Source organism: Natrix helvetica (assembly GCF_964273705.1).
Source record: "Natrix helvetica genome assembly, chromosome: 1".
NCBI classification, from domain to species: domain Eukaryota; kingdom Metazoa; phylum Chordata; class Lepidosauria; order Squamata; family Natricidae; genus Natrix; species Natrix helvetica.
Window position 1 is genome coordinate 368,756,152 of NC_138548.1, and position 19,064 is coordinate 368,775,215.

Consider the following 19,064-nt stretch of genomic DNA (forward strand, 5'->3'; position numbering starts at 1 on the left):
CTATAAATGTCCTCTTGGATCTGGATAAATAAGCTGAATTTAATGCCCGTGCCACAGCCCAGACTGTGTTATAAATGAAATAGTTGTCCCCATTCAGGATTGGATCCATTTCTTCTTTCTTGAGAAACTCCAAGTCTTCTCTCTGCCTGCACTTTCTCCAGACTTTCACAGAAAAGGCACCCTGGGTGTAGGAACACAGGAAGGAGGTCTCTACAAAGCATCTCATAAGAGTGTACAATTTCAAATTCCCATCATAGTTTCCAGCTTGTTTTTTCTTCATTGTAAAGGAAAATATGCTGTGGATGTATTGAGCAGGAAAGGTTATTTCTGTCAAATATCTACTGATGTCCAAGCAGATTGTGATGATTAGGACTTTCCTTCTAAGAGGTTCAGTAAGCCTTTCAAATACTCCAAGCATAAGGTTAATCCCAATAGTGAGTGTATTCATATCTGCAGCATAAATAAAGGCATTCACTCTTCTCCAATTGTGGTATGGTTTCAAGTCTATGAACATTTTCTGAAGAGCTGTGGGAAAGGTTTGTGATATAACTGGGCAAATGCCATTCCTGACCAGCAAGGAAGTCAACATCCTCATGGACCTTTGTCCATTCTCAGTGTCTGGAGCAAGGAGACCCACCAAGGTCCACCTGAGATGGAGGAGCAGCTTCACTATCCCTGGGTACTGCGCTCCCTCAGCAGGGAGCATTGGGTAGAAGGAAGGATTTTCATCACTCAGAACCTGGGAATCAAAAGCATAACTGATCTGAAAATGAAAAAAAAAACATTATTTTATTGGAGACAACAAAAACAATATCCATCCTTAACAGAGGAATTGTTCCACTCCTTGCAATGAAGAACCCTTTGTAGGGAGTCTCTAGTCATTCTGCCCTTACATTGCTTCTCTTCTCATTTCAGTGTAGCATTTGACTGTTGCAGATACATATACGCAGTCTGCATTATGAGTGTACAAGGGAGAAGGCATCTCTGCTTGCAGCCTTCTCTTCCATTTGATAGAACCTTCATCCTTACTTCATGCAATTCCCACAATAGAACTTTGTTCTTCATTTACAACAGTTAAGTTGTAAGTGAAGATAAGTTGGTATCTTATCTTGCTATAAGTTGCATGTCTCAAAGTGTTCTTCCCAACAAAGACACACCTGTGGAATTTTGTAGATTCCCAACATGGTTTAAATCTGGAAGGAGATGTTCGTGTCAGCCCCTTCCAAAACAGCCACTGTGTTTCTCTGCCTTCCACAGCTGTAGTTGGGAACGTTGGCCTCCCCCTCCGAAAGTAGATCCAGCAAAGCCTCCGAGGTCATTTGTGGTCTGAAATAATTGTCATAGATGTTGTATCCCAGGGTGACATTGAGCAAAATGTTGGGGTCCTTGTTGATCGCTTGGTTGGCAAAAAGGAAAGATAGGATTTTCCAATACTCTGTTGCTGATTTCCTGGAAATATGAAAATATTAGAACATAATCAATGGTAGCAATAATTTATTTAACTGTTCCTTCAACAATTGTATTTCTAAGGCTGAGAAGTTTGGAGGCATTTCATTATATATTTGATGGTGGTTGTGGTTTTGTTTTGAAATCTCCCCAAAAATCTCTCACCTATCTGAATAGAACTCTTTCAATTTTTGTTTTACTCTTTGGATACTAAAGGCATGTTATGTCTGAAGTAATCTACTTATTATTAGCTTTCTCTAATTCTTTTTTAAATTTATATTTAATAAGACATTTTACAGACAATGAAATATTAAACAAAAGAAAAAAAGAAAGAAAGAAATAGACAAAGGAAGAAAAGGTGCAAGAAATTAGAGAAAAAACCCTATCTTCCAAACTTCAACAGTTAATTTTTCATTTCTGCAGATTCTGACATTTTCACAATCTAGTCCTCCACTGTGGAAATTCAATGATTCCCCCATTATTGTGCATACAATAATTTTGCTACAGTTACAGTTACAATTCATCCACTATGATTTTTTACTAAGTAAAAAAGTCATTCAAAGTCCCAATAAAAAGAATGTTGTTTTCTTCTCAATTTTAGTTTTTCAAATTCTTTGCATTATTGTGTCAATTGCTACAGTATCTAAATTTTCTAAGCTTTGTCCCCAAGTCCTCCCTGAATGACAAAATGTTCCCCCCATGCTTTTCACAATCCCTGCATTGTTTGGAAATACAAATCACGCATATCACTGAAAAGAGGAAAAGAGGACCCCAAGGATGAAGTGAGACATAAAAAAGAGGAAAAAGTAGCAGATCAATGAGATCATTCATTATGAGACAGGAGGACCCAGTGTGGAATGGAGAAGTTTTAATTCTATGCAGGAACTTTGACATACCAAGAAAATTGAGTCAAAGGAGATTTGTTGAAGCTTAATGGGAGAAGAAACATCCTCGTTGCAGAGACAATGCCACCAATGAGAAACTCTCCTGGCTTGTGATAGTTCTGTGGGTGCACTTTGTCCCTCTTCAGAGTCAGAATGCATTTGGTTCTGAGACTTCCCAGAACTTCCTGGGGCAGCAGAAGCAGCAGAAGAAGCAGCAACATGACTTGTGTTCCTGATAAAGTCTCAAGCCTTGCTTTGAAGACACAGCGATATGAAGAGGTGGAAGAAACCAAAGCCTTCTTCCAAGACAGAAGCTCCAGAGGTTTCCTAATTCACAGTCCAGCCAAGTCTTCACATCTACAGCCCATGTCATGAAAGCCTTCATGGTTTGTTCTTTCTCCAGGACCATTTATGCCCCCAAGATTTTCCAGTGCAAAGAGATTAGCCAACAAGGCTTTGATAAGTGGAAACATGTTATGGCTGTGTTTGTATGACACCTTGAAGCTTTCCAAAATGTCTTTTGAGATTTTGCACCAAGAGAAGAAATAAATCACTATGATTTGAATAATGGCAACAAGGAGAGGCATCATCTCTCTAAGCTCTGAGTGAGTCAACAGGCAAGTCTGCCCAAGGGATGAGTCACAAATGGGGTGAAATTCTGAAGATGAACCAAGGAGAGAGGGAGAAGTTGCTCCACAAATGTGTCACATAAAAGATTCTTCGTACATTCCATCTTCAAAAGAGAATATTAGCATGAGTCTAAAATGTCAATCTTCAATAAAGTTATAGTTGATCCTGATTTGTGATGGGCTTTGAGTGCATTTTTAAAGAGATGGTGGTTGATCTTGGTCAATCATTTGACCAATTCTTCTCTCTTATAAGATACCAAACCAGAATAAAATCCCCGAGGATTAATTTTATTTGTTATGGTCATCAAACGTTTGACTGCAGGTTTTACTGTTGGGAGTTTTCAATTTTGAAGAAAGTAGCTATTCTTCTTCATTGCAGAAACCAGAAGATGATTATCATCATGGACCAGTACAAAAAGAGAAAGAGAAACTACAGCAAAATAGGGATATCTTTAGAGAGTAATTTGTACATAGGCAAAATTAGGATAGCACGTAGATTTTAGATGTAAAACCTATGAAATCTTTTGAGTCAACTAAATGTAATAAAATATAACTATCTAATAAAATCTACCATCTAATAAAAATCTATCATCTATAAAACCTCTTTTTCTTATTTGCTACTCTACAATCTTTGGTTGGACCTCTTTAAAGAATCAGTCAGAGAGTGCAGTGGGGGGAGTTTTTGGCATCCAATATGGGCCAGGACTAGAAGACTTCCAAGGTCCCTTCCAATTCTGTTATTCTGTAATTCTGTAATTCCCCCTTAAATCCTCAACATAACTAAATTACAAAGATAAAACACTTCTCCACATTTTAAATGCACCATTGAGACATTTCAGTAAAGGACATTCTTGAAACTTTCCCCATCAATGAAGTCCATATCTATCTATTGGCCTCTGTTTGATTTACTTCATGTTGATTGATATTTCAGATCTGTAGTTCCTGTGTTATTAGCTACACTGAAAATGATCTTCAACCTCTAGTAGTAAAACTCAAAGATCTGAGTAAAAAAAAATGGGACTCATTCTAATTATAAAGCAGACTGAATCCAACTCCTTCATTAACTCCATGGTTCATCTAATATGAGCCCTTATTTTTCACAAAACTTCACTGAATTTAGAAAAAAATATCTAAATATAAAACTGCAAGGAAAACATATTGATTAATCAGTGGAACAGCTTGCCTCCAGAGGTTGTGAATGCCCCAACACTGGAAGTCTTTAAGAAGATGTTGGATAGCCATTTGTCTGAAATGGTAAAGGGTTTCCTGCCTAGGCAGGGGGTTGGACTAGAAGACCTCCAAGGTCCCTTCCAACTCTGCTATTATATTGTATTGTATTGAAAGGAGAAAGGGGACGGGGGACCAGGAAAAAATAAGCAAAATTGCATAAAAGCAGGGGGGAAAAGGGACATGATGGCTCAGTGGATAAGACACTGAGCTTATTGATCAGAAAGGTCGGCAGTTCAGCAGTTCGAATCCCTAGTGCCACGTAACGGAGTGAGCTCCCATTACTTGTCCCAGCTTCTGCCAACCTAGCAGTTCAAAAGCATATAAAAAATGCAAGTAGAAAAATAGGAACCACCTTTGGTGGGAAGGTAACAGTGTTCTGTGTGTTTAGTCATTCCGGCCACAAGACCACGAAGACGTCTTCAGATGATGCTGGTTCTTTCAGTTTGAAACAGAGATGAGCACCTCCCCCTAGAGTCAGGAATGAGAAGCACATATATGCAAGGGGAACCTTTACCTTTAGAGGGGGAAAACTATCAAAACTTCCGATTTTTTTTCAGTAGAGAGTCAACCATCAAATTCAACGATTTTTTGAACTAACCAAAATGGTTACATGTTGTACATTTGTAGTCATAAATAATTCTAGTCATCAAATTCCAAGATTGACGTTCAATTTCTTTCAGTTTCAAGCACTTTTTCCAGAGCCTCAACATCTTTTGATTTTTTTACGTTGTGGTGACCAAAACTGGATGTAGTATTCCAAGTATGTGGTCTTACCAAGGCATTATAAAGTGGTATTAAGATTTCCCTTGATAATACCACTTTATAAGACCACACCTGGAATACTGCATTCAGTTTTTCATATCATTTGTATGGTTGGTGTTTTTTAAAGATTCTCTGATATGTATTAAGAGATCCATTGTTGCTAAAGGTCTTCCCACAATCCATTCATCACTCCTCTGCTCACAACAGAATCCCTTATGCCACCAGGCTCAAAATTTTGGGCTTGGACAACCTGGAACTGCGCCATCTACAGTCTGACCTAAGCGTAGTACACAAAATTGTCTGCTACAACATCCTTCCTGTCAACGACTACTTCAGCTTCAACCTCAATAATGCACGAGCAAACAATACGACTTGAGCAACAGAGTGGTCAATGCCTGGAATGCTCTACTGGACTCCATTGTTACATCCTCAAACCCTCCACAGTTTCAACCTCTTCCGTGGACCTCACCCCATTCTAAGAGGTCCGTAAAGGGGGCGTGCATAAGCGCACCAATGTACCTTCCGTCCTTGTCCTACTGGTCCCCATTTATTTGTACTCATTTCCTTTGTTCATGTCCATGTTTATACTTATACCTGTTATCATGTACATGTTTGACAAACCAAATGAAATAAAATAAAATGAAATGTGTTTGTTCTTGAATGGATCCTTTAAGAGGAAGTGAGGAAAATCCTGTTCATAAACTTTTCAACCAATAATGGTTTTTCTCTGGGAACCTTTTTTATGGAAAACCTCTATTGAAGTTCTTCCCACATTTCATGCATTGATCTGATTCCCCCCTCCCCTTAAGGGTCCTTTCATGGGAAGTGGACTCCCGTCTCACAGCTGTGGGCTATAGCCCACAGAAATGGGTTGCTGAACCATCTCGAAAACAATTTTTTAAAAAACCTTTCCTCTGATATTTAAAAAAGATAAAATCATCAAGAGCCCTTAGAGCAAAAAAAGGACCAAAAAGAAAATATTAAATGAAAGAGATTCATGCTGAATATTAGAAGATGTTTTCTGACTGGAAGATTTCTTAACTGAGAAGACTCTGCCTAGGATCATGGAGGGAAGGGGAGATTTCTTAATGAGGCCTGAATGGCCAGCCTAGCTGCTCGACAATTGCCTTTCTGCTCCTCCATTCTGGGATTCTATGGATTAGTCACACTCTCCCATCACATACAATTAAATGTTGAATTCTTATCTGGGAATTCCAAAGCCATATGGAGCCCCACAGAGTTCAGGGTGATGCTCTTTTTTTCCTTTGTGTAATCAAAATCACCGTGGTTTGATTGTGTCCCTTGTGTCACATCCCTAGGGATTGTCTCCGAAGGGCTATAAATATCAGCCTTCAGAGAAAACAATCTATGAAACGATGTCATGCATGAGAACTTCTCAAAGTGCTCAGCATCTCCTATTTCATTGAAAGTCTGGAACCACACGGAGGAACTCACTTTGCCTCCTTTCATTGTAATGCACGTCAAAGCTTTGGTTCCTCCTTCTGACTTCATTTGATAGAAAGAGAAGAAGCGAGAAGGCAGAGGATTAACACTCAGGCAGACAAATGATCTTCCCGTTTTTCCTTCTCATGCTGCTTCCTCATCCGTCTGATGGGAAGCTCACTTTGAAATGCCCTCTGAAGCTGAAGAGGAATGAAGCCGACCCACTCAATTTTTACAAGCTGGGAGACCTTCTTCTGGGTGGGGTCATCGGTGCAACCAAAGCATCCTTCCTCCCTTATGATTTCAGCAGGAGCCCCTCCATAAAGATCTATGGGTGAGTCATTGCAGGCATAAGGAAACTGCTTCTCTGCTGGTCTCTGCTAATTTCCAGACCTCTGCACTATTTCATTATCATCTTTCATCCATTGCTGTCTTCTGGTGCTGGAGAAAGATGGAGGGAGGGGGAATTCACAAAGCTCCTTCCTTCGTAATTGTGGTAAATCTACAGCCAAGTCCTTTTTCTTGACATCAGTTTAAGAGATTTTTTTAAAAGCTGCAAAAGGCACATAATTTGTGTCCATTGTCAGGGTTCCTCCTTGGATCAGATTTTGCTTCTTGTCCTGCTTTCAGGTGCCTTGGAGAATAGCTTGACTCCCTCTTCTTTTTTTTGGCAGCCCCTGTGATATTGGAACAATGCTATCATGTCACCCATAGTCCTTCTTTTCATTAAACTACGCATACCCAGTTCCAGCAACCGTTCTTCGTATGTTTTAGTCTCCAGTCCCCTAATCATCTTTGTTGTTCTTCTCTGCACTCTTTTTAGAGTCTCCACATCTTTTCTACATCGTGGTGACCAAAACTGGATGCAATATTTCAAGTGTGGTCTTACTAAGTCATTATAAAGCAATATTAAGGTTTTTCACAATAATACCACTTTATAATGCTTCAGTAAGACCACACTTACTGTATCCAGTTTTTCATGCCATTTGTATGTTGCTGCTTTTTAAAGATGATCTGATCTGCATTAATAGAGAGAGAGAATCAAGATCTAGGACCACTTTACAAAGCCTTAATATGGCCACACTTGAAATATTGCATCAAGTTCTGATCACCACAATACAAAACAGACGTTGAGACTTGGAAGGAATGCAGAGAAGAACAAGAATGATGAGGGGGTTGGAGGCCAAAACATATGAAGAACGGTTGCAGGAACTGGGTATGTCTACTTTAATGAAAAGAAGAACTAGAGGAAACATGATAGCAGTCTTCCAATATTTGAGGGGCTCCTATAAAGACTAGGAGGTCAAACTATTTTCCAAAGCACCAAAAGGCAAGATGGGAAACAATGAATGAAAACTAACCAAGGAGAGAAGCAATCTAGAACTAAGGAGACATTTCTTAATGGTGAAAGCAGTAAACCAATGGAACAACTTGCCTTCAAAAGTTGTGGGTGCTCCATCACTGGAGACTTTCCAAAAGATACTAGACAACATTTGTCTGAAATGGTATAGTGTCTCCTGCCCAAGCAGGGGGTTGGACTAGAAGAACTCCAATGTCCCTTCCAACTCTATTATTCTGTTACCTCCTTGTTTTCTGAGGAAGAGAAGGTGGGTGAAAGCTGGAATGTCATTTTCCAACATCCTTGCCATCCTTGCAGAATTTGGAGCAAGAAGTGGACATTTCAATAAGGCAGGAGGGGCAACACCAGGACATCTTTGGAAGCACAGGAGCTATTTCTCAGCTCAGGAGGTGGTGACATTTCTTCCTGTAAGCATCTCAACAAAGTCTGGATGGTCATGGGTCAAAGATTGCTTATTCAGTTTGCCTTGGGCGTCCTGAAGCATTAAGGATCATAAAGCTTAGATATGAAACTACTAGCCATCACTTCCAGACAATATGTAGATAACAACAATGTCATTTACTTGAATTTGATCTTGGAATTCCTAAGAAAACTGCTAGAATAATTCAAGGAGATTCCAGTGCTGAATACACAAAGGGTCTTAAAGCACAACATAAAAAGAAAGAGTCCAAGAAATCAGCTGGGGGAAAAACACTCTTCTTCAATGCGGGATCTTGGTGTGACTATGAATGCCTAATAAAAATGTCTGTGACAAAATGGTATAGAAATCATTAATTTTAGATAACATCAGACCATTGCTGATTTAAAAGAGTTCTATTATAACAAAAGAGGGACATGGTGGCTCAGTAGCTAAAGCGCTGAGCTTGTCGATCACAAATGTCGGTAGTGGTTCGAATCCAGAGTGCCATGTAACAGACTGAGCACCCATTACTTGTCCCAGCTTCTCAACCACCTTTGTTGGGAAGGTAACAGCGTTCCGTGCACCTTTGGTGTTTAGTCATGCCAGCCACATGACCACAGAGTCATCTTTGGACAGCGCTAACTCTTCAGTTTGGAAACGTAGATGAGCTCTGCCCCCTAGAGGACAACTAGCACATATGTGTGAGGGAAACTTTTACCTTTTATTATAACAAATTTTGGAATGTTTTTCTTTCATTTTATAATACATTTTCTATACTACACTCTAATAAATTTAAATTTTTATTCTTGTTTCACTATTTTGCTTCACTTCATACTTCCCATTCCAAGATTATTTTATGGAGCGTTTGGGGGAAATGACGATGATAAGAACATTAAAATGTGTGCATGATTATTTACAAAATTCAGACATTGTTTTTGTAGGTTGGCCAATGATTTATGTAACATTTAGAGAGATATCCTTGTGGAGTTCTATAAACATTAGATTATTTTCATTAATGATGCTGTGGAATGTATATATTTTCAGGAAGGGATCCATGTTTTCCTGGAAAATTCTCTCCTTCCTATTTGCCATCCAGGAGATCAACCAGGATCTCCAGCTCTTAACCAATATCTCCCTGGGCTACAACCTCCATGAAAACCATTTCAACTCCATCATGACTTTGGATGCCTTGCTGGATTTGCTTTCCACTGGGGAGGCAAATATTCCAAATTACAGGTGTGGAAGCCGTAATAGACCCCTGGCAGTTTTTGATGGGTCCAATGCTGACATCTCCATTCAGATTTCAAATACGTTGGGCGTTTATAAAATCCCACAGGTGTGTGAAAGGGTTGGGGGAGCCTACTCCTCCTTTGAATTTTCCATGAAATTGAAGGGCAACTTTTCATCATTGAAGCCATTAGTCTAATGCAATTAGAGAGGTTCTAAATTCACAAAGAGGGGGAAATGTTAAGCCAACCGGATCTGAAATACCTTGGTCCAATCCAAGTTATATTCTTCCTATTTGTGGAAGGAACATCTCATATTCCAGGCTTTCTGGAAGAAGGTGCAACCTAAAGAGTGCTTTGGGCACTCGGTCTGGAAAAGGCTAGCCATCACTCAGTGGTGGGTTTCAAAATTTTTTGGAACCTACTCTGTGGGTGTGGCCTCCTTTGTGGGAGTGGCTTGCCAGCCATGTGACCTGGTGGGAGTGGCTTGCCAGCCATGTGACTGGGTGGGAGTGGCTTGCCGGCCATGTGACCGGGTGGGAGTGGCTTGGCAGTCATGTGACCGGATGGGAGTGGCCAAGACAATGTCACTGAATTTTTTACCCCAATGAATGATCTACAAAAAGAAGATATAAAAAAGGAAATTTATTATTTTGTGCACTTACTACTTAAATAAGATTAAAATAAGTACACAAAACAATAAAACAGCTACTTACAGAAGGTAAGTAGCTTACTACTTACTACTTGCATTTCAAAGGGAATAAATACATATTTAATTTTACACATGTTAACAGCTGTTGGAATTGTGTTTGCACAACAGTGGAAAAAACAAAGATATGAAAATGAATAAATATTAGAATGTGCAAGAATGAATAAATTGACAATTAAAACCAAGAAGGCTTTGAATACTTTTTCACGTGGAATTTGTTTTATCAATTGCTAACTAACAAAAACAGCAATTAGAAATCTAAAAGTATGAAAGAAAACACCAATTATGAAAGGAAAGGTCACTAAAATGTATAAGGAAATATTATTAGCACTTGATCATTATTAATGTGTAGATAACTGCGGGACATTACATACCCACAAACACAAACTATGACAGTGCCAGGAAAACACACACACACAGACACACACACAAACAATTTCCCCCCAAAAGACTGCAGATGAAACCAGTTTTTTTCCCTAACCCTAAGAACAGGAAAGACAAAGCCACTGGAATCAAAACCATCAAGGCATTGTGGGAAATTATAAAGGACAGTGCCAGGAAGCTCACAGAACCAGCAACCACATCACAATTACATAAACAACCAGGTATCACACAGAAACACACAAAATCTGGCAAAGCTGCCTTGCACCAACCTGGCCTGCCCATAGAAAAGAAGCCACCTTGAGACACATACCATACACCAACCTGTACACTTAAAAGCAACATATTGCATTACAAATAAAACATTTGCAAGAAGGAATAACATTTCTTGTAATAAACTTTCTATAAACAATAAATAAATAAAAATTCCCTAAAAATAATTAAAAACCACCAAGTTCAGAGAACACCAAAGGACCCCACAGTCCTCTCCCTCCTTATCTTTTTCCTTTTTGTCCTTCGACTTCTCCTCCTCCTCCTTTCCCCACAACCCCATCTAGCACTGATGATGTTACCTAGTTTGCTAGTGAAATGTCTATAAAAAAACCACCAAGCTCAGAAAGCAGCAAGGATCCCACTTTCTCCCACCTCCTCCCTCTTTCTCCTTTTTGTCCCCCCCCCAAAGACTGCAAATGAAACCAGTGTTTTTCCCCCCTAACCCTAAGGACAGGAAAGACAAAGCCACTGGAATCAAAACCATCAAGGCATTGTGGGAAATTATAAAGGACAGTGCCAGGAAGCTCACAGAACCAGCAACCACATCACAATTACATAAACAACCAGGTATCACACAGAAACACACAAAATCTGGCAAAGCTGCCTTGCACCAACCTGGCCTGCCCATAGAAAAGAAGCCACCTTGAGACACATACCATACACCAACCTGTACACTTAAAAGCAACATATTGCATCACAAATAAAACATTTGCAAAAAGGAATAACATTTCTTGTAATAAACTTTCTATGAACAATAAATAAATAAAAATTCCATAAAAATAATTAAAAACCACCAAGTTCAGAGAACACCAAAGGACTCCACAGTCCTCTCCCTCCTTATCTTTTTCCTTTTTGTCCTTCGACTTCTCCTCCTCCTCCTTTTCCCACAACCCCATCTAGCACTGATGATGTTACCTAGTTTGGTAGTGAAATGTCTCTAAAAAAACCACCAAGCTCAGAAAGCAGCAAGGATCCCACTTTCTCCCACCTCCTCCCTCTTTCTCCTTTTTGTCCCCCCCCCCCCAAAGACTGCAAATGAAACCAGTGTTTTTCCCCCCTAACCCTAAGGACAGGAAAGACAAAGCCACTGGAATCAAAACCATCAAGGCATTGTGGGAAATTATAAAGGACAGTGCCAGGAAGCTCACAGAACCAGCAACCACCTCACAATTACCTAAACAACCAGGTATCACACAGAAACACACAAAATCTGGCAAAGCTGCCTTGCACCAACCTGGCCTGCCCATAGAAAAGAAGCCACCTTGAGACACATACCATACACCAACCTGTACACTTAAAAGCAACATATTGCATCACAAATAAAACATTTGCAAGAAGGAATAACATTTCTTGTAGTAAATAAAAATTCCCAAACAATAATTTTAAAAAGATATTCTATAAATTAAAAAAAAATCCTTAAAAACCATTGTTAAGTATTCCACCAGCAATAATTTATACTATAACTATTTTAAGGTATTGTACCAACTGTAACCATTATTCCACCAGCAATAATTTATACTGTAACCATTTCAAACTATTCCACATACAATAATTTAAAATGAAACCATTAAAAATATTCCATACTACAATTAAACAATTTAAAACAATTATATGCACAATACATTTTAAAGTATTGAGTATAGAATATTTTAAAATGGTTTATTTTAATTTATTTTGGATAGAATCTTTTTTTAAATAGTCTAAGACAATTTTAAAAAAAGAATCCACACACAATAAATTGAAGTAAACCATTTTAAAATACTCTACACTCAATACTTTTAAGTAAAATTATTTTAAAAAATTCTATGCACAATAAATAAAATATTATTTTAAAATACATTTAAAAAATAAAAGAAAAAAAGCCAGGTTACTTACCAGCAGGCAGAATCAGCAGCTCTCCGATGCGATGGATGGATGCAACAGGCAGCAGACAGGCAGAGAGGCAGCAGGACAGGTAAGAATGTTTAAGACTGTTTAGGGCTGGAGAGGGGGGGGGCTCTTGGCCTAGCCTCGCGGAGGCTTGCCACCCACGCCAGCCCGGTGCTTCGTATCGGAAAGGCCCAAAGGCCTTTCTGAGATGATGCAAAGCTCCGGGCGGCTGCGCCGCCCACGCGAGCACGGCGCTTCGTCTCGGAAAGGCCCGAAGGCATTTCCGAGACGATGCAAAGCTCCGGGCGGCTGCGCCACCCACGAGAGCACGGCGCTTCGTCTCGGAAAGGCCTGAAGGCATTTCCGAGACGATGCAAAGCTCCGGGCGGCTGCGCCGCCCACGCGAGCACGGCACTTCGTCTCGGAAAGGCCCGAAGGCATTTCCGAGACGATGCAAAGCTCCGGGCGGCTGTGCCGCCCACGCGAGCACGGCGCTTCGTCTCGGAAAGGCCCGAAGGCATTTCCGAGACGATGCAAAGCTCCGGGCGGCTGCGCTGCCCACACGAGCATGGCGCTTCATCTTGGAAAGGCCCGAAGGCATTTCCGAGACGATGCAAAGCTCTGGGTGGCTGCGCCGCCCACACGAGCACGGCGCTTTGTCTCGGAAAGGCCCAGAGGCCTTTCCTCGGCGAAGCAAGCCTCCCGCCGGCCGCGTCGCCCACGCGAGCATGGCGCTTCATCTCGGAAAGGCCCAGAGGCGTTTCCTCGGCGAAGCAAGCCTCCCGCCGCCCCCCCTCGTGCTTAGTTGCTAACCTGAGGGAAGCAGCAAGCTCCCAGCGAAGAGAAGGGAGTTTTGAAATGGAGGACGACCCGCTTTTAAACGGGTCGCCTCCAGCCCGCTCACTGATTGGCTGAACTCCAGCCAATCAATGAGCGGCTAGCTGGGCTAGCCAGCTTAGTGCGGACGGGCGGGGGAGCGAGCGAGCTCCGTTGGGATGGCAAGGGGGATAAAGTGACAGGACCGGTGCCGGTTCCCGGTTACTTCCGGGTCCGGTTATTTCCGGGTTCGGTCTTCAACCGGTTCGCGCGATCCGGTGCGAACCGGTAGGAACCCACCACTGCCATCACTGCTCTAGCATATTAGAACTAGGATTGTTATTTTAGACTTCAAATGCTAATAAAATCGGAGCTTCAATTTGACTCAACAAATGATAGATTTTCCCCCCTTTTCAGATCAGTTATGTTCCTGTTTCACAGACTCTGAATGACAAAATACTTTCCCCTTTTTTCTACCGAATGGTCCCCAAAGAAGGAGTTCAGTATCCCGCGATTACCAAACTGCTCCAGCATTTCGGGTGGACGTTGGTTGGTCTGGTTGCTCCAGACTCTGACGGTGGAGAGAGGTTCATGAGAAGTTTGTCTCCTCTGCTTGTCAGGAATGGCGTTTGTGTTGTTTTATCCCAAAGCATCCCTGTAGCTGCCCCTCTGGTACATATTGATTCTTTTCAATTGTACAAATGGAGACAAGTCAATATCTTCGTTTACTATGTGGAGATTGAGTCCTTCATTAGAGGAATATTTATTACTCAGAGGATCCTTGAAGTTTACACAAAACCCACAGTTGGAAAAGTCTGGATCACTTCAGCCTTGTGGGATTTCACTTTGGATTTACAGTACACGACAATGATTATTCCATCCGTCTATGGCTATATTTCCTTCTTAATCCAGACAGACAGAAATGTCAACTATGGTGATTTTGAATCTGTCTACGAGGCTATGACAGGCTTTATGGACAAAGCATTTCACTGCTCATATTCCAAGCATGGCTTGTCCGTGAAAGGGTGGACAAGATGCCCAGAGAATAGGGATGTAGAAGCTCTGCCCCAAGAGCACAGAGAAGGAATCCTGTCTCTGGACAGCTACATCACATATCGATCCATCTGGACTGTGGCCAGGGTCATAAAGGCTGCATATTCATCCAGATCCAAGAAGAAAAGGAAGGGTGATAAAGATAGTTTGGCTGTTCAGCATTTACAGCCATGGCAGGTATTTTCTCTGCGCAGTCCTCTGGTGCCATTCTTCCTTATTTTTGTTTAACTTAAACTTATCTCAGGGACATGGTGGTTCAGCGGATAAGATGCTCAGCTGGTCGATCAGAAGGGTCGGCAGTGTGGCAGTTCGAATCCCTAGAGCCACATGACAGAGTGAGCTCCCATTACTTGTCCCAGCTTCTGCCAACCTAGCAGTACGAAAGCATGTAAAAATTCAAGTAGAAAAATAGGAACCACCTTTGGTGGAAAGGGAACAGCGTTTCGTGCACCTTCAGTGTTAAGTCACACTGGCCACATGACCACAAAGACGTCTTCAGATGGTGATGGCTCTTTGGCTTTGAAACGGAGATAAGCACCACCCCTAGAGTCGGGAATGACTAGCACATAATCTTTACTTTACCTTAAACTTATCTCTGGAGTTTGGTATTTTATTCAGAGATTTAGCTTTCCTGATACCCTATTTACAGTCCTGGGCTAGCTCTGTGTAAACATCATTGGTAACGTGGGTCCTTTCCCTCTCTTATATGCATGATATCATTAGCCCTTCCCTAGTGTGCATAAAGATAACATAAGAGAAGGTGGAAGCATATTGGAACTTGCAAGAATAAACCAATTTGGTTGATTTCAAGGCTGCTGTCAGGCCTGGAAGCCGTCTTTTGCCTTCAGACCTGCCATATTTAATGCTGTGGGAAACTGGGAGGGAGAATTACATGGAGTGGGATAGATGTACTCAAAATAACATTCCTTTCTCAGAGAGTCAAGGTCATCCTGCCCTGCATCTGGAGTGGGGTGACTGGGAGGCATCTCCAGTTGGAGCGGTGCCTGATTGGACCATGTGATGGACATGTGGGTGCTGGGCAGGGACTTGAACTTTCGTTTGGGTGGGAAAAACCTGGAAGCTTTCAGATTCGGGTTTTCCCAGATGTGACATTTATTTATTTATTTATTTTTTATTATTTATTATTCGTATTTATAGACCGCCCCCTCTCCCGAAAGGGACTCGGGGCGGTGTACAGTCACTAAAATGCATTATAAAATATATACATAAAACAGTTAAATAATTAAATACGTAGGTGGAGGAGGTTGCAAGACTGTATATAGAATAATAAATATAGTACATTAAAAGCTTATTAAGACCCCAAACCCAATTAAAATGAATAAATCCCCGGGAGGTAAAACTAAGAAAGTGCCAGGCCAGCTGATTGAAATAGGTGAGTCTTTAACTTTTGCCGGAAGGAACGGAGGTCGGTGGTAGTTCGAATGTCTGGGGGGAGGTCATTCCAGAGGGTTGGGCCCATCACAGAGAAGGATCTACTCCTAGGTGTCGCCCGCTGGCATTGCCTAGCAGACGGCACCAGGAGGAGCCCCTCCCTGTGTGAGCGGATAGGTCGCAGGGACGTGTGTGGTAGGATGCGATCCTGCAGATACCTAGGTCCTATGCCATGGAGCGCTTTAAAGATGGTAATCAATACCTTGAAACGCACCCGAAAGGCCACAGGTAGCCAGTGCAGCTCGCGCAGGAGAGGTGTTACGTGGGAGTAACGAGTACTTCCCATAATAACCCGCGCGGCTGCGTTCTGAACTAGCTGCAGTCTCCGGATGCGTCCCAAGGGAAGCCCCATGTAGAGAGCATTGCAGTAGTCCAGGCGAGACGTCACCAGCGCATGAGTGACCGTGCGCAGGGCACTCCGGTCCAGTAGGGGGCGCAATTGGCGCACCAGGCGAACCTGGTGGAACGCCCCCCTTGCCACGGCTGCCACATGGTCCTCCATTGACAGCCGGGCATCAAGGAGGACGCCCAAATTGCGCGCCCGCTCCACAGGGGACAGCTGTTCGCCCCCTATGGCCAGCGATGGGGTCAGCTGGCTGAACCGAGGCGCCGGTACCCACAGCCACTCAGTCTTGGAGGGGTTGAGTTTGAGTCTGTTGTCCCCCATCCAGACCCCGACGGCTTCCAAACACCGGGTCATCACCTCGACAGCCTCGTTGGGGTGGTTTGGGGTTGAAATATACAGCTGAGTATCATCAGCGTAAAGATGGTACTCAACCCCAAAACCACGGATGATCTCGCCCAGCGGCTTCACATATGCGTTGAACAGGAGAGGCGAGAGGACCGACCCCTGTGGCACCCCGCAAGTGAGTGGCCTCAGGGACGACCTCTGCCCCCCTGTCAACACACATTGCTTCCGGTCGGAGAGGTAGGAGCCGAACCACCGCAAAACGGTGCCTCCGACTCCCATCCCCTCCAACCGGCGCAATAGGATACCATGGTCGATGGTATCAAAAGCCGCTGAGAGATCTAATAGGACCAGGATAGAGGAACAACCCCTATCTCTGGCCCTCCAGAGATCATCAACCAACGCGACCAAGGCTGTCTCAGTGCTGTGCCCGGGTCGGAAGCCGGACTGGCGTGGGTCTAGATAGTCGGATTCGTCTAGGTGTCGTGGAAATTGCTGCGCCACCACATTCTCAACAACCTTCGCCAAGAAGGGGAGGTTGGAGACTGGACGATAATTAGCTAGCTCGATTGGGTCGAGCGAAGGTCTCTTGAGCAAGGGTCTCACCACCACCTCTTATATGACACCGCCTCTTATATGACAATATGACATCTCTAATAAAATGAAACTTTGAGGAACCTCAAGACTCTGAGTCTTCTTTCGTTAGGGATGTTACTTGGAACCCTGACATTGTATGCATTATATCATTAGCCCCAGAAGGTGGAAGCATATTGGAACTTGCAAGATTAATGTCTGCCCTACGAGGTAGACCAGGCTAAGAATCCAATATAGTTGATTTCAAGACTGATTTTATTGTAATAACTATAGTAAGAGAGTCTGGCAATATTTTTCAGCCTCAATACATAGTAGATGAACTTCATAAACTTTATAAGCTAATGTCCTTCAAGGTTTTTTGCTTTATTATTGTTATGTTATGTATTTTGCTGATTAGATTAATTGCACCTATGGGCCATTCAGAAATCCCTACTAAATGTAAGCATTGCAGTAAATATGAGTATGGAACACTGGAACTTTGCAAAATGATCCCATCAGAATCCATGAGTTTTCTCCTCATCTCTCTTGCTTTAGCTTCATCTTCTCCTACAAAACTCGCAGCTTTACAATAACTCCTTGGATGGATTATATCTCGATGAGAGTGGAGAGCTGGCTGCTGATCTTGACATCATGAGTTGGGCCAAGTTTCCCAATCAGTCAGTTATCCGGGCAAAATTTGGGAGCCTAACCACACAGGGATCAGGAAAAGCCATGTTTGCTATTGACCAGGATGCAATGGTATCCCCAAAATGGCTCAACCAGGTAAAGGAGATTTTTCTTCCTCGGTTCTTTTCAAAACCACAGAGGTCCCAGAACTGCTCTCTGGGAGATTGGCACTAACGACAGAGTCTTGCAGGACTGATTCTGCTGCACTGCCTCCCCTTCTGATCCTCCAGAAAATTACTTATTAATTTTATTTAGTTTGTCAAACAGGTAAAAGATAACAGGTATCGGTAAAAATGTAAATATGAACACAGTAAATGGGTGCAGATAAATGGAGATAGTAGGACAGGGATGGCAGGTACGCTGGTGCGCTTATGCACGCCCCTTACAGACCTCTTAGGAATGGTGTGAGGTCAACAGTGGACAGTCTTAGGTTAACATTATGAGGGTTTGAGGATGTAACAAGAGAGTCAGGCAGTGCATTCTAGGCATTGACCACTCTGTTGCTGAAGTCGTGTTTTCTGCAATCAAGTTTGGAGCAGTTTACCTTGAGTTTGTATCTATTGTTTGCTCATGTATTATTGTGATTGAACCTGAAGTAGCCATCGACAAGTAGGACATTGTAGTGGATAATTTTGTAAATTTGCAGATGATACAACCATGGTGGGACTAATCTCTGGGGTGGGGTGGGTGGATGGGTCTGCTTATTGAGATGAGGTGGTACAGTTGCTTTCATGGTGTGGAGATAGTAATGTGGTCTTTAACACCAATAAGACCAAGGAGCTTACAGTGGACTATAGAAGGAATAGATCAGACATCCAGCCCTTGCTTATCAATGGGGACCAAGTTGAGCAAGTGGATAGTTTTAAGTTTCTGGGTGTTATCATAAAAGAGGACCTGACCTGGGGCACTAACATTACAGCACTGGTCAAAAGGGCCCAGCAGAAATTATACTCCCTGAGACTTCTCAGGAAACAACAACTGAATGAAAAACTGCTTGGTCTTCTACTGCTGCACCATTGAGTATTTTAACTTACTGCACCTGTGTATGGTTTGCCAACTGCCCAGTGGCAGATAGGACAGCACTCCAGAGGGTCAACATCATTGCCCAGAGGATCATTGGTTGCCCTCTCTCCTCTTTGGAAGAGCTTGATAGCTCCTGCTGCCTTAAGAAAGTTCAGAACAT